We start from the raw sequence: 11,840 nt of genomic DNA, 5'->3' as shown, positions 1-11,840 counted from the left end.
CTTAACCTTGTGACCATCTGTGGTTCGTCATGTAGGTTGAGAGGTGGGTATCTTGGCTATAAAATATCTTTGTACTTTTGTGTTGTCACTATCAACGGTTAATTAGAAATGGCAAATCGTTGAAAGTCAGTGCTATCTTATTATTAAAGATGTAGTTTAAGTATAACTTTGACTGGTGTGTGAAGTTTAACTCTCCTCATTTGGTAATGCAGAAATTAGCCACCACAATAGTCCAACAATAATAATGGCTGGAATGGAGTCAATGGAATGGCATCACCAATAGAAGCATAGCCAAGAGCTGCCCAGTGACACAAGCCTACTAGACGAGCTAAATTACTTCTATGCTCGCTTCGAGGCAAGTAACACTAAAACATGCATGAGAGCATCAGCTGTTCCAGATGACTGTGTGATCACGCTCTCCGCAGCCGATGCGAGTAAGACCTTTAAACAGGTGAACATTCACAAGGCACCTGTAGCACTCACTTCTGTAGCCATGAAGTGCTTTGAAAGGCTGGTCATGGATCACATCAACACCATTATCCCAGAGACCCTAGACCAACTCCAATTTGCATCCGCCCAAACAGATCCACAGATCCATTGCCACCTGGACAATAGGAACACCTATGTGAGAATGCTATTCATTGACTACAGCTCAGCATTCAACACCATAGTCCCCTCATAGCTCATCACTTACCTAAGGACCCTGGGACTAAACACCTCCTTCTTTAACTGGATCCTGGACTTCCTAATGGGCCGCCCCCAGTTGGTAAGGGTAGGTAACAACACAGACGCCACGCTTATCCTCAACACGGGGGCCCCTCAGGGTTGCGTGCTCAGTCCCCTCCTGTACTCCCTGTTCAATTATGACTGCACGGCCAGGCATGACTCCAACACCATCATTAAGTTTGCAGATGACACAACAATGGTAGGCCTGATCAACAACGAGACAGCCTATAGGGAGGAGGTCAGACACCTGGCCGAGTGGTGCTTATTTTCCACCATAATTTGCAAATAAATTCATTAAAAATCATACAATGTGATTTTCTGGACTTTTTTTTCTCATTTTGTCTGTCATAGTTGAAGTGTACCTATGATGAAAATTACAGGCCTCTCATCTTTTTAAGTGGGAGAACTTGCACAATTGGTGGTTGACTAAATACTTTGTTGCCACACTGTATGTATATGTAAAATATATATATATATATATATATATATAACTGCATTGTTGGTTAGAGCTTGTAAGTAAGCGTTTCACTGTAAGGTTGTATTCGGCACATGTGACAAATAGAATTTGATCTGTTTCCATTCCATTGACTCCATTCCAGCCATTATTATGAGCAGTCTTCCTCTCAGCAGCTTCCACTGGGATACTGGGGTATTTGTATAATTTTCAATACCGTAAAAAATTTTTTTTTTTTAAAGAAATAGCGCCCTTGTGTGCAATTCTTGTGTGCAACGATGATATGAAAATATGGATACCGCCCAACCCTAGAATAAACCCTCTGACTTCGCTACGTTGATGTCAGAAGAGGGATGACCCTCGGTTGCAGCCATCGAGAACAAGTTAAAAAGGTTCCGCGGGAGAAACGTACAAGGGTAGTCTTCGACAGCAAATCCCCAACACAGGTGCACGATCATAGGACCTAAAGTTAGAGTGAAATGTGGGGCGGGACAATCTTTCAAAAGACAAGGGCAGGCAGTGTATACACTTATGAGCACAACAGGTGTGGTGTTGGACTGACAGTAGCAGAGACTTGGGTTCAAGTCACGGTTGGGGCAACTCATCCGAACATGCCACACAGTACATTTACGGCAGTATGCAAATATTTTCTTTGCCCACTGTCACCTGGTTGTGATTCCTCATTGCATAAAGAAGGGCATCGGGAGCAGGCCTGGGCCTAAAGTGGAGACACATAATTCTATGATAAATTATTTATACATGGCTAAATCTTTAATAGTAACCAGATCATTGTAGGCCTTTGTCATCTGTATCTGCTAAATCAAGGATTTAGAAGAACATTTTACCAGAAGTAGCTTACAACGTTTTTTCTTCCTTTTCTCTATGAAAAGTCACAGAGTGCACAGATTGTGCACAATGAGTTCAATTTGATTATAGTATCCACATTTTATTGTTGATTGCTAGACAGTTGCAGGTATCCCTGTACTTCACTTTCACAAGTCCCTTTCGATAGCCACGAGCGAGTGTCAGTCATCTTCTGACACCAATGCAGCAACCACCAGGGATGACCCTTGCTAAAGCTTTCTTGGGCGATGGTACCCAACCATCTGACCAATTCAGTAATTAAAAAGACAGCCTTTAATAGTTAATGTTAGTAGTAGTTTAATGTAGTTAATGTACATGTTTGAAATGCTGTGCTTGTATAAAGTGCTGTCAGATTAGCCTACCCGGGAAAATGTTCTCCCGCCTCTGTCCCATGATTGGTGCACCTGTTGAAATGGGCATTCAGCATGTGGTGTAACAGACAAAACGTTTTGCAACGGAATCCGACTAATGAATACACCCCAGGCAGGTAGCCTAGCGGTTAGAGTGTTGGGCAAGTAACTGAAAGGTTGCTGGATCAAATCCCTGAGCTGACAAGGTAAAAATATGTAATTCTGCACCTGAGCAAATCAAATCAAGGCAGTTGACCCACTGTTCCCCGTAGGCTGTCATTGTAAATAAGAATGTGTTCTTCCTAATTAAATAAAGGTTTTAAAAAAGTATGTTTGCTCCCGTTTTGTGGGTGTGGCCTGACCAATATCGTTGTGACCATTTGAAATAGCAAAACTAGTGCAGCACACCATTATCGCAACGTCATCAACTGGGGTGAATTAATTAAGGAAAACCGTTTACTATTTAAGAACCAAACAGAGCAAAACGACAGATTATGTAAAACAAATCCAGGTAGGTCCCTCCCCGTTTCATTTGCTTCCGTTTAAGAAACGTTTTGCAACATAATTGGCAGAATTAATAACCCTACCGTGTCTGTTGAATTCAACGTTGCCCACCGTTCTGTCATACTGAACACACCCCTGGTCAACTGCTGTGCTTCCAGGCAGTTTTCAGACCATTGGTGGGAGATGCTCAAGAGCTCACACCGGTGACAGTATCCGGGTTTTTACAAATCACTATCGGAGTGTTTGTGTAGCCGACCATGGCTGTTGTTATGGAGCATCCATTTTTAACAGCTTCCAGCCGATAAACAAGTGGAAACTAGATCTTTCTTGAAGTCGGTGTCATATCTTCTGCCATTCTTTGGTAAGTAGTTTGCAAACTCAGATTTTAGTTTGCAATATTCTAGCCATTGATCATGACTCCGTTCCATTATATTACACATAAGAGTCATTTGATGAAGGCGTCATCTGTAGGGCGAGTTTTGTTATTAATAGCCACGCGGCAGTTGGTTAACACACATTGATTGAACATTAACACACATCATCACTTGCAGTACTGTTTTGGAAGCATAAGGACCGTATCTTTAATATCGACGATAAATAATACACAATAAAAAGGTTGAATAAATACAGCTTTATACGGTTAGGGTTACCACACCGCCATATATTAATGTTACAGTGCTTATTTACCGAAGACTGAGTGGAATACCTGTGCTAATTACTATCTGAGTATCTGAACACTTGTGTGTAAACGGAAGACAGACGCCACAAAGGTGTTGTCACTGAAACATGCTGATGGTTGTGTGTGCATTTGTGAAATTATTTTGATGTCATGTGAAAGTAGAGGGATTTATGTCTTCTAGAACCATACGTTTATATGGAGTATTTAGCTATTTGGGCTTCCAGAGCCAATTCGCCCTTTAAACAGAACATGTAAGGTCCTTGGACTAAGGAGTAACGTTTGGCTCCTTCAGGTCAATATTGGGCTAGCCAAAGCCTATGCATAGACCACCACCACATTCCTCTCTACTTTGTTACAACAATCTATTGCCTGTTACTATATTGCATTTCTACAAAAGTATCACACCATTTGCTACAGCCCATCATGGATGAAGACAGAATAGTTAGATTGTGGATGGCCATCAATTTGTCTGTAGGTTACGTGCTTTTCTCTTTTCTCAAGGTTAGTGTTATGGAAATTTGATTAACCTGACAATACTAGGAGTCCGGAGAGGCATTCCTGTATCCAGAGAAGGGACTTTCATTAGCTTCATTAATCAGTAGTCTGATTTGCCTGAGGGATTTCAGAAAGTGAGTAGTGATCTGTCAAAACACCTCTGTAAATCCCAAGCAAATAACTGCCTGAAGGGACAATCTAATTTATTTATATGCATCCTCCGAAACACCACCCTGCCAAGCCGCACTGCTTCTTGACACACTGCTCGCTTAACCCGGAAGCCAGTCAACGTTTGTTGACTGCTTGATAAAGAGAAATAAGATCCAAAAAAGATTGTCCCTTGTTAGTCCTCCCAAGTGGCACAGCAGTCTAAGGCACTGCTTCGCAGTGCTTGAGGCGTCACTACAGCCCTGGGTTCGATCCAAGGCTGTGTCACAGCTTGATTGACGCGGCGCACAATCGGCCCAGCGTCATCCAGGTTAGGTCGGCCTGGATTTCCTTGTGCCATTGCGACTCGTTGTGGCGGGCTGGACGCCTGCAAGCTGACTTCGGGCACCAGTTGCGCTGACACATTGTGTGTGTTAATGTTCAAAATCTTATTTATCTTTATCAAGCAGTCAACAAACGTTTTGCTTGCATAATTTAATTCACTGGCCTTGATTTGAAGTTGTGAAAATTGATTAGCGTGGTGTTGTTTCCCTTGGCAATTCACTGACTGTGGTGCATTGGGGCATCTTTTTGTGGCTTCATCCTGTTTTAATATACCAAAGGTATTGTATTGAGTTAGCCATGTGAAACCCTTGTGAACCCTGGTGTTGATATTACTCTCTTTCCATTTCATTCTCATTGTTTAAACTGACATTTACATTTCCTGGCCAACTTTTTTCCTTTTGACCTCATCAACTCAAGAAACAGGATATGTATGGTTAATTTGTTTTCTATGTATTTTATTATGGTGTACTGGATTTAGTGTTATTTTAATGTTTATACTTAGTCACACATCAAGTATGTATAACTGCTACATTGAGTTGTGTCTAGCCCATATCATGTTGGAATTTCAAAGCTCTTGGGAGGATAGGCCTAAAATCAGTTCTATATTTCAATATTATTACATTATGATTCACCTCCCTGACCAAGGCCCTTCTCCCGATTGCTCAGCTGGCCGGGGGGCCAGCTCTAGGAAGAGTCTTGGTGGTTCCAAACTTCTTCCATTTAAGAATGATTGAGGCCACTGTGTTCTTTGGGATCTTCAATGCTGCAGATTTTTTTCCCCAACCTTTCCCAGATCTGTGCCTCGACACAATCCTGTCTCAGAGCTCTACGGACAATTCCTTTGACCTCATGGCTTGGTTTTTGCTCTGACATGCACTGTCAACTGTGGGACCTTATATAGACAGGTGTGTGCCTTTCCAAATCATGTCCAATCAATTGAATTTACCACAGGTGTAGAAACATCTCAAGGATGGTCAATGGAAACAGGATGCATATCAGCTCAATTTTGAGTCTGGATACTTGTGTAAACAAGGTATTTCTGTTTATTTTTAAGGAATTCCAAACCTGTTTTCGCTTTGTCATTATGGAGTATTGTGTGTAGATTGAGGAATGTTAAATAAAACATTAAATTAATTTTAGAATGAGTGCATTCGGAAAGTTACAATGTAAATGGCCTGTTGGAAATTGCAGTTGCTTGGCCAAATTCTCCTATTAGAAAAGGCTAAGCAAAGAATAGATTCTTACAAATTGTTGGATCATTGGAAGTCTTTAAACCGAATGTGCTTATGTAGTTTACTATACAATAATTAGTCTACACCTTGCTATGAAAACTGTGCAAAACTTTCCCCCTGTAGTGTGGTGGTATTGGTCCTCTTTGAGATCTCTCCAATGTACAAATAGACCGATGTTATGGATATACACTGAGTGTACAAAACATTAGGAACACCTGCTCTTTCCATGATAGACTCACCAGATGAAAGCTTTGATCCCTTATTGATGTCACCTGTTAAATCCACTTTAAAATCAGTGTAGATGAAGGGGAGGAGCAAGGTTAAAGAAGGATTTGAACGTTTTGAGAAAATTGAGACATGGATTGTGAATGGGCAAGACAAAAGATGTAAGTGCCTTTGAACGGGGTATGGTAGTAGGTGCCATGTTCACCGGTTTGAGTGTGTCAAGAACTGCAACGCTGCTGGGTTTTAGCTAAGAAAATAAGTCCCACGGGCCCTAGGCCTCTGCAACAGGAAAAGGAAATTAGGCACAGCCTCAATTCATTGGAGCATGGACAACAAGGTGTCGAAAGCTTTCCAAAGGGATGCTGGCCCATTTTGACTCCAATGCTTCCCACAGTTGTGTGAAGTTGGCTGGATGTCCTCTGGTTGTTGGACCATTGCTGCTACACATGGGAAACTGTTGAGTGTGAAAAACCCAGCAGCATTACAGCTCTTGACACACTCTCACCCACCGGTGCACCTGCTACCATACCCCGTTCAAAGGCACTTAAGTATTTTGTCTTGCCCATTCACCCTCTGAATGGCACACATACACAATCCATGTCTCAATTTTCTCAAGGCTTAAAAATATTATTTAACCTGTCTCCTCCCCTTCATCTACACTGATTTTTAAAGTGGATTTAACAAGTGACATCAATAAGGCATCAAAGCTTTCACCTGGTCAGTCTGTCATGGAAAGAGCAGGTATTCCTAATGTCTTGTACACTTAGTGTATATCCATAACATTGGTCTATTTGTACCTTGGAGAGATCTCAAACGGGACCAATACCACCAAACTACAGGGGGAAAGTTTTGCCCAACATATTCTAAAAAAAAATTCTCCATTACCCCTCTCTCCTGTACTTTCTCTCTTTCTCCCTAACCTCTATGTATTTATTTGTTCCTAACCCCTCTCTCTTTGTTCCTAACCCCTCTCTCTTTGTTCCTAACCCCTCTCTCTTTGTTCCTAACCCCTTTCTCTTAGCTCTTGGGAATGTAGACAAAGCTGACATGTACATTGTGCAGGATGTTACTTTTCCAGTATGGGCAAACATGGTATTTTTAAATCTCTCTACAGACTGCCTTGGCTCTATTGTTTTTGCTCGAGTTAAATCTGACATTGCAGGGAGCATCACAGTAAGTAGCCTACATCAACCTTTTCACATGGTTAAAGTGCAAATGGGTCAACTTGGAGCCATAAAGAAACAAACAACTATATTACTGAACTATCCCTGTTTTAGAAAATCAAGGTGATTTATGACAGCAACCTAGCAGGTTCAAGACCTGCCAAAAAATCCTGGAGGTAGAGAATGAGCTGTATGGAGCAGGCTGGCCCAAAATGGGAGCCACCCTGGCACTAATGTGGCTGAAGAGGTCAGACAAATGTTTTATTTTTGGAGCTTGAGTCTAAAACTTTAGGATGCTGTTATGATGCATTAAAGGACTTGTCATGAGCATACAAACCTCTTATAACTTCTCGTTAGCATCTAATAATGAGCTTGATTAAGTACCAGACATTTCAATTCAGTTGATTTAAATAGAGGGATATTTATATAGTCCTTATTATAAAAGCCTCATACCTGCTTTTAACAGGTAAAAAGCCTTCCGGTAGATTGGTTTAGCCAATTTGAAGTCACTTGGTAATTAGCTGTGCTAGTGGTGGCCATCATTCAAGTGATGTCACCGTCTCTTAGATCTAACAGTCAACTTTGTTTGCTTATGTCAAGTCTGCCTTTTTGAACGGACTTTACTTGACTGTCTTCCACTGTAGGCAGCTGTGTTCGCAGCCCCCTACAAGGCAGATTTCCTGAGGGCACTGTCCAAGAGGTCAAGGAAAAGGACTGCCGGGACAAAATACGACTTTCTAGTGAACTTCACTGCCACTGATGCCATCTATGAGATGTACACCAAGATGAATGCCGAGATCTAATTCCATTGGTACATCAACATGATTGTATTTGATAAAAGATGCCTTATTATTGATGTAATCATACAAATGTCATCTCACCTAATCATCATTTAGGAAGTCAAAACCAAATCTCTCGCGGAAACAGTCATATCACAGGAGACTAATATTTGTATAGTCAAAGCAGCGGCAGGAGTAAACTGTCAGGTCGGGATGATTTGTTTTAAAAGATTGAAAAGTTTCAAGCTTCAAATAAGTGAGTCTTTAAAGTGTTCTAAAAAATGTGTTGGAAAGGAAATGTTTTATAACCTTTACATGTTAAGTGACATTGAAATCAATCCACCAAATGGTGACATTTCATTTTAGGCTGTTTCATAAATATGATTGAATTACATTGTGATGCAGTGTTGATTATGATAAATAAACCAGATTTATTTTGTGTAATTATAGTGGCTGAATCAAGCCATGTGAGTATAGAGCGATGCCACTAATATTGTTAACCTAACAGTGCCTTCTGCCATTGACACAGGGGAGAGGGTGAACTCTCACTAGCTTTGTCTTTGTCCAACAGTGCAACTTTACATGATGCCTGCCTCTTGAGTTGAATTTTTGATTTTCATAAGGCACTTTTTGCTCTTGCGAAACATATTACGGTGTACCCTAATGAACACACCCCTGTGATATATTGTAGAGGGTTTATCTTGAGAACCATAATGGAGCATGTCTTTCCTTGGTATTTCTCAGTTTTACTTCTGATTGACTTTCTAATACTGATTTGGGTGCCTCCAGATGTCCTTTCCTTGCCCTTTTGGAATTCCTATTTGTTTGGTGGCCTATATGTCAAAACATGTAATGAAAACACTATGGCATTATAGTAAATGGATAGCATTATAGTAAAATTAAATTCACTGAAAATGTATTGTTTGTCAGTGATTCGTTTCCATTTTCTGGTTATGCATTTTTAGGTATCACTTGATTGTTATGAGAAATGTGTATGAAAAGGATTCAAATGCAGGGCATAAATTATGCACGATATTATACATTATTTTAATCTTATATTGCAAATGAATATTTTTACAAAATATTACCAGTTCATAATTTTATATTGAATTGTGTCACCCCCCTATTCACATCGAAAGGACAGCAGTGGAGAAGGTGGAAAGTTAAGGTCCTTGGCGTACACATCACAGACACTGAAATGGTCCACCCACACAGACAGTGTAGTGAAGAAGGTGCAACAGTGCCTCTTCAACCTCAGGAGGCTGAAGAAATATGGCCTGTCACCCAAACCTCTGACAAACTTTACAGATGCACAATCGAGAGCATCCTGTCAGGCTGTATCACAGCCTGGTATGGCAACTGCATCGACCTCAACCGCAAGGCTCTCCAGAGGGTGGTGTGGTCTGCACAACTCATCACCGGGGGCAAACTACCTGCCCTCCATGAGACCTACAGCACTCTCACAGGAAGGCCAAACAGATCATAAAGGACAACAACCACGTAGCCACTGCCTGCTCACCCCGCTATCATCCAGAAGGCGAGGTCAGTACAGGTGCATCAAAAGCTGGGACCGAGAGATTGAAAAACAGGTTCTATCTCAAGGCCATCACACTGTTAAATAGCCATCACTAACTCAGAGAGGCTGCTGCCTACACTGAGACCCAATCACTGAATAAATAGATCATTAGTCACTTTAAATAATGCCACTTTAATGTTTACATATCTTGCATTACTCATATCACATGTATGTACTGTATTTTATACCATCTACTGCACCTTGCCTATGTTGCTCGGCCATCGCCCATCCATACACTTACAGTGCCTTGCGAAAGTATTCAGCCCCCTTGAACTTTGCGACCTTTTGCCACATTTCAGGCTTCAAACATAAAGATATAAAACTGTATTTTTTTGTGAAGAATCAACAAGTGGGAAAAAATCATGAAATGGAACGACATTTATTGGATATTTCAAACTTTTTTAACAAATCAAAAACTGAAAAATTGGGCGTGCAAAATTATTCAGCCCCTTTACTTTCAGTGCAGCAAACTCTCTCCAGAAGTTCAGTGAGGATCTCTGAATGATCCAATGTTGACCTAAATGACTAATGATGATAAATACAATCCACCTGTGTGTAATCAAGTCTCCATATAAATGCACCTGCACTGTGATAGTCTCAGAGGTCCGTTAAAAGCGCAGAGAGCATCATGAAGAACAAGGAACACACCAGGCAGGTCCGAGATACTGTTGTGAAGAAGTTTAAAGCCGGATTTAGATACAAAAATATTTCCCAAGCTTTAAACATCCCAAGGAGCACTGTGCAAGCGATAATATTGAAATGGAAGGAGTATCAGACCACTGCAAATCTACCAAAACCTGGCCGTCCCTCTAAACTTTCAGCTCATTCAAGGAGAAGACTGATCAGAGATGCAGCCAAGAGGCCCATGATCACTCTGGATGAACTGCAGAGATCTACAGCTGAGGTGGGAGACTCTGTCCATAGGACAACAATCAGTCGTATATTGCACAAATCTGGCCTTTATGGAAGAGTGGCAAGAAGAAAGCCATTTCTTAAAGATATCCATAAAAAGTGTCGTTTAAAGTTTGCCACAAGCCACCTGGGCGACACACCAAACATGTGGAAGAAGGTGCTCTGGTCAGATGAAACCAAAATTGAACTTTTTGGTAACAATGCAAAACGTTATGTTTGGCGTAAAAGCAACACAGCTGAACACACCATCCCCACTGTCAAACATGGTGGCAGCATCATGGTTTGGGCCTGCTTTTCTTCAGCAGGGACAGGGAAGATGGTTCAAATTGATGGGAAGATGGATGGAGCCAAATACAGGACCATTCTGGAAGAAAACCTGATGGAGTCTGCAAAAGACCTGAGACTGGGACGGAGATTTGTCTTCCAAAAAGACAATGATCCAAAACATAAAGCAAAATCTACAATGGAATGGTTAAAAAATAAACATATCCAGGTGTTAGAATGGTCAAAGTCCAGACCTGAATCCAATCGAGAATCTGTGGAAAGAACTGAAAACTGCTGTTCACAAATGCTCTCCATCCAACCTCACTGAGCTCGAGCTGTTTTGCAAGGAGGAATGGGAAAAAATGTCAGTCTCTCGATGTGCAAAACTGATAGAGACATACCCCAAGCGACTTACAGCTGTAATCGCAGCAAAAGGTGGCGCTACAAAGTATTAACTTAAGGGGGCTGAATAATTTTGCACGCCCAATTTTTCAGTTTTTGATTTGTTAAAAAAGTTTTAAATATCCAATAAATGTCGTTCCACTTCATGATTGTGTCCCACTTGTTGTTGATTCTTCACAAAAAAATACAGTTTTATATCTTTATGTTTGAAGCCTGAAATGTGGCAAAAGGTCGCAAAGTTCAAGGGGGCCAAATACTTTCGCAAGGCACTGTATGTACACATTCTCATTCACCCCTTCAGATTTGTGTGTATTAAGTAGTTGTTAGGGAAATTTTTAGATTACTTGATAGATTTGTGTGTATTAGGTAGTTTTTGGGGAATTGTTAGATTACTTGTTAGATATTACTGCGCTGTTGGAACTAGAAGCACAAGCATTTCGCTACACTCGCATTAAATCTGCTAACCATGTGTATGTGACCAATAAAATTTGATTTTGTTATTAATCATGTGTGCCCATATCAACTTTAATAACATGTTTTGTACATACTTTGTGAAATTCACTGGTGCCTGCTCAAAAACACAAGAGATTTTAGGAATTGTGGTAGGCTACATGTCTCGGGAACAAAGCAGGTCAAATTGTCTTATTGTCCACTTGGGGGTGCTACTGTGTTACTTTTTGGTGGTAGGATGATTTATTACTGTATCTGCATGGCATGTGATTA

General features: G+C 40.9%; 1 long non-coding RNA gene across 4 annotated transcripts; it reads left to right on the top strand.

Moving 5' to 3' along the window:
- Positions 1-2,799: 2,799 nt before the first annotated feature.
- Positions 2,800-8,882, top strand: LOC110525365 (uncharacterized). Of its 4 annotated transcripts, XR_016496521.1 has the most exons (5): positions 3,146-3,259; positions 5,358-5,469; positions 7,136-7,194; positions 7,299-7,431; positions 7,829-8,882. It is a non-coding gene; the product is annotated as an uncharacterized LOC110525365 (long non-coding RNA). The 4 variants fall into 4 exon arrangements; XR_016496523.1 differs by lacking the exon at positions 3,146-3,259 and having other exon boundaries at positions 5,380-5,469; positions 7,299-7,360; positions 7,829-7,916; XR_016496524.1 differs by lacking the exons at positions 3,146-3,259; positions 7,299-7,431 and having other exon boundaries at positions 5,380-5,469.
- The last annotated feature ends 2,958 nt before the right edge of the window (positions 8,883-11,840 follow it).

This window comes from Oncorhynchus mykiss, chromosome 6 (genome assembly GCF_057628025.1).
Source record: "Oncorhynchus mykiss isolate SJ-2025 chromosome 6, ASM5762802v1, whole genome shotgun sequence".
Classification (NCBI taxonomy): domain Eukaryota; kingdom Metazoa; phylum Chordata; class Actinopteri; order Salmoniformes; family Salmonidae; genus Oncorhynchus; species Oncorhynchus mykiss.
The sequence above is the reverse complement of the archived record's forward strand: the minus strand, read 5'-3'. Positions and strand labels throughout refer to the sequence as shown.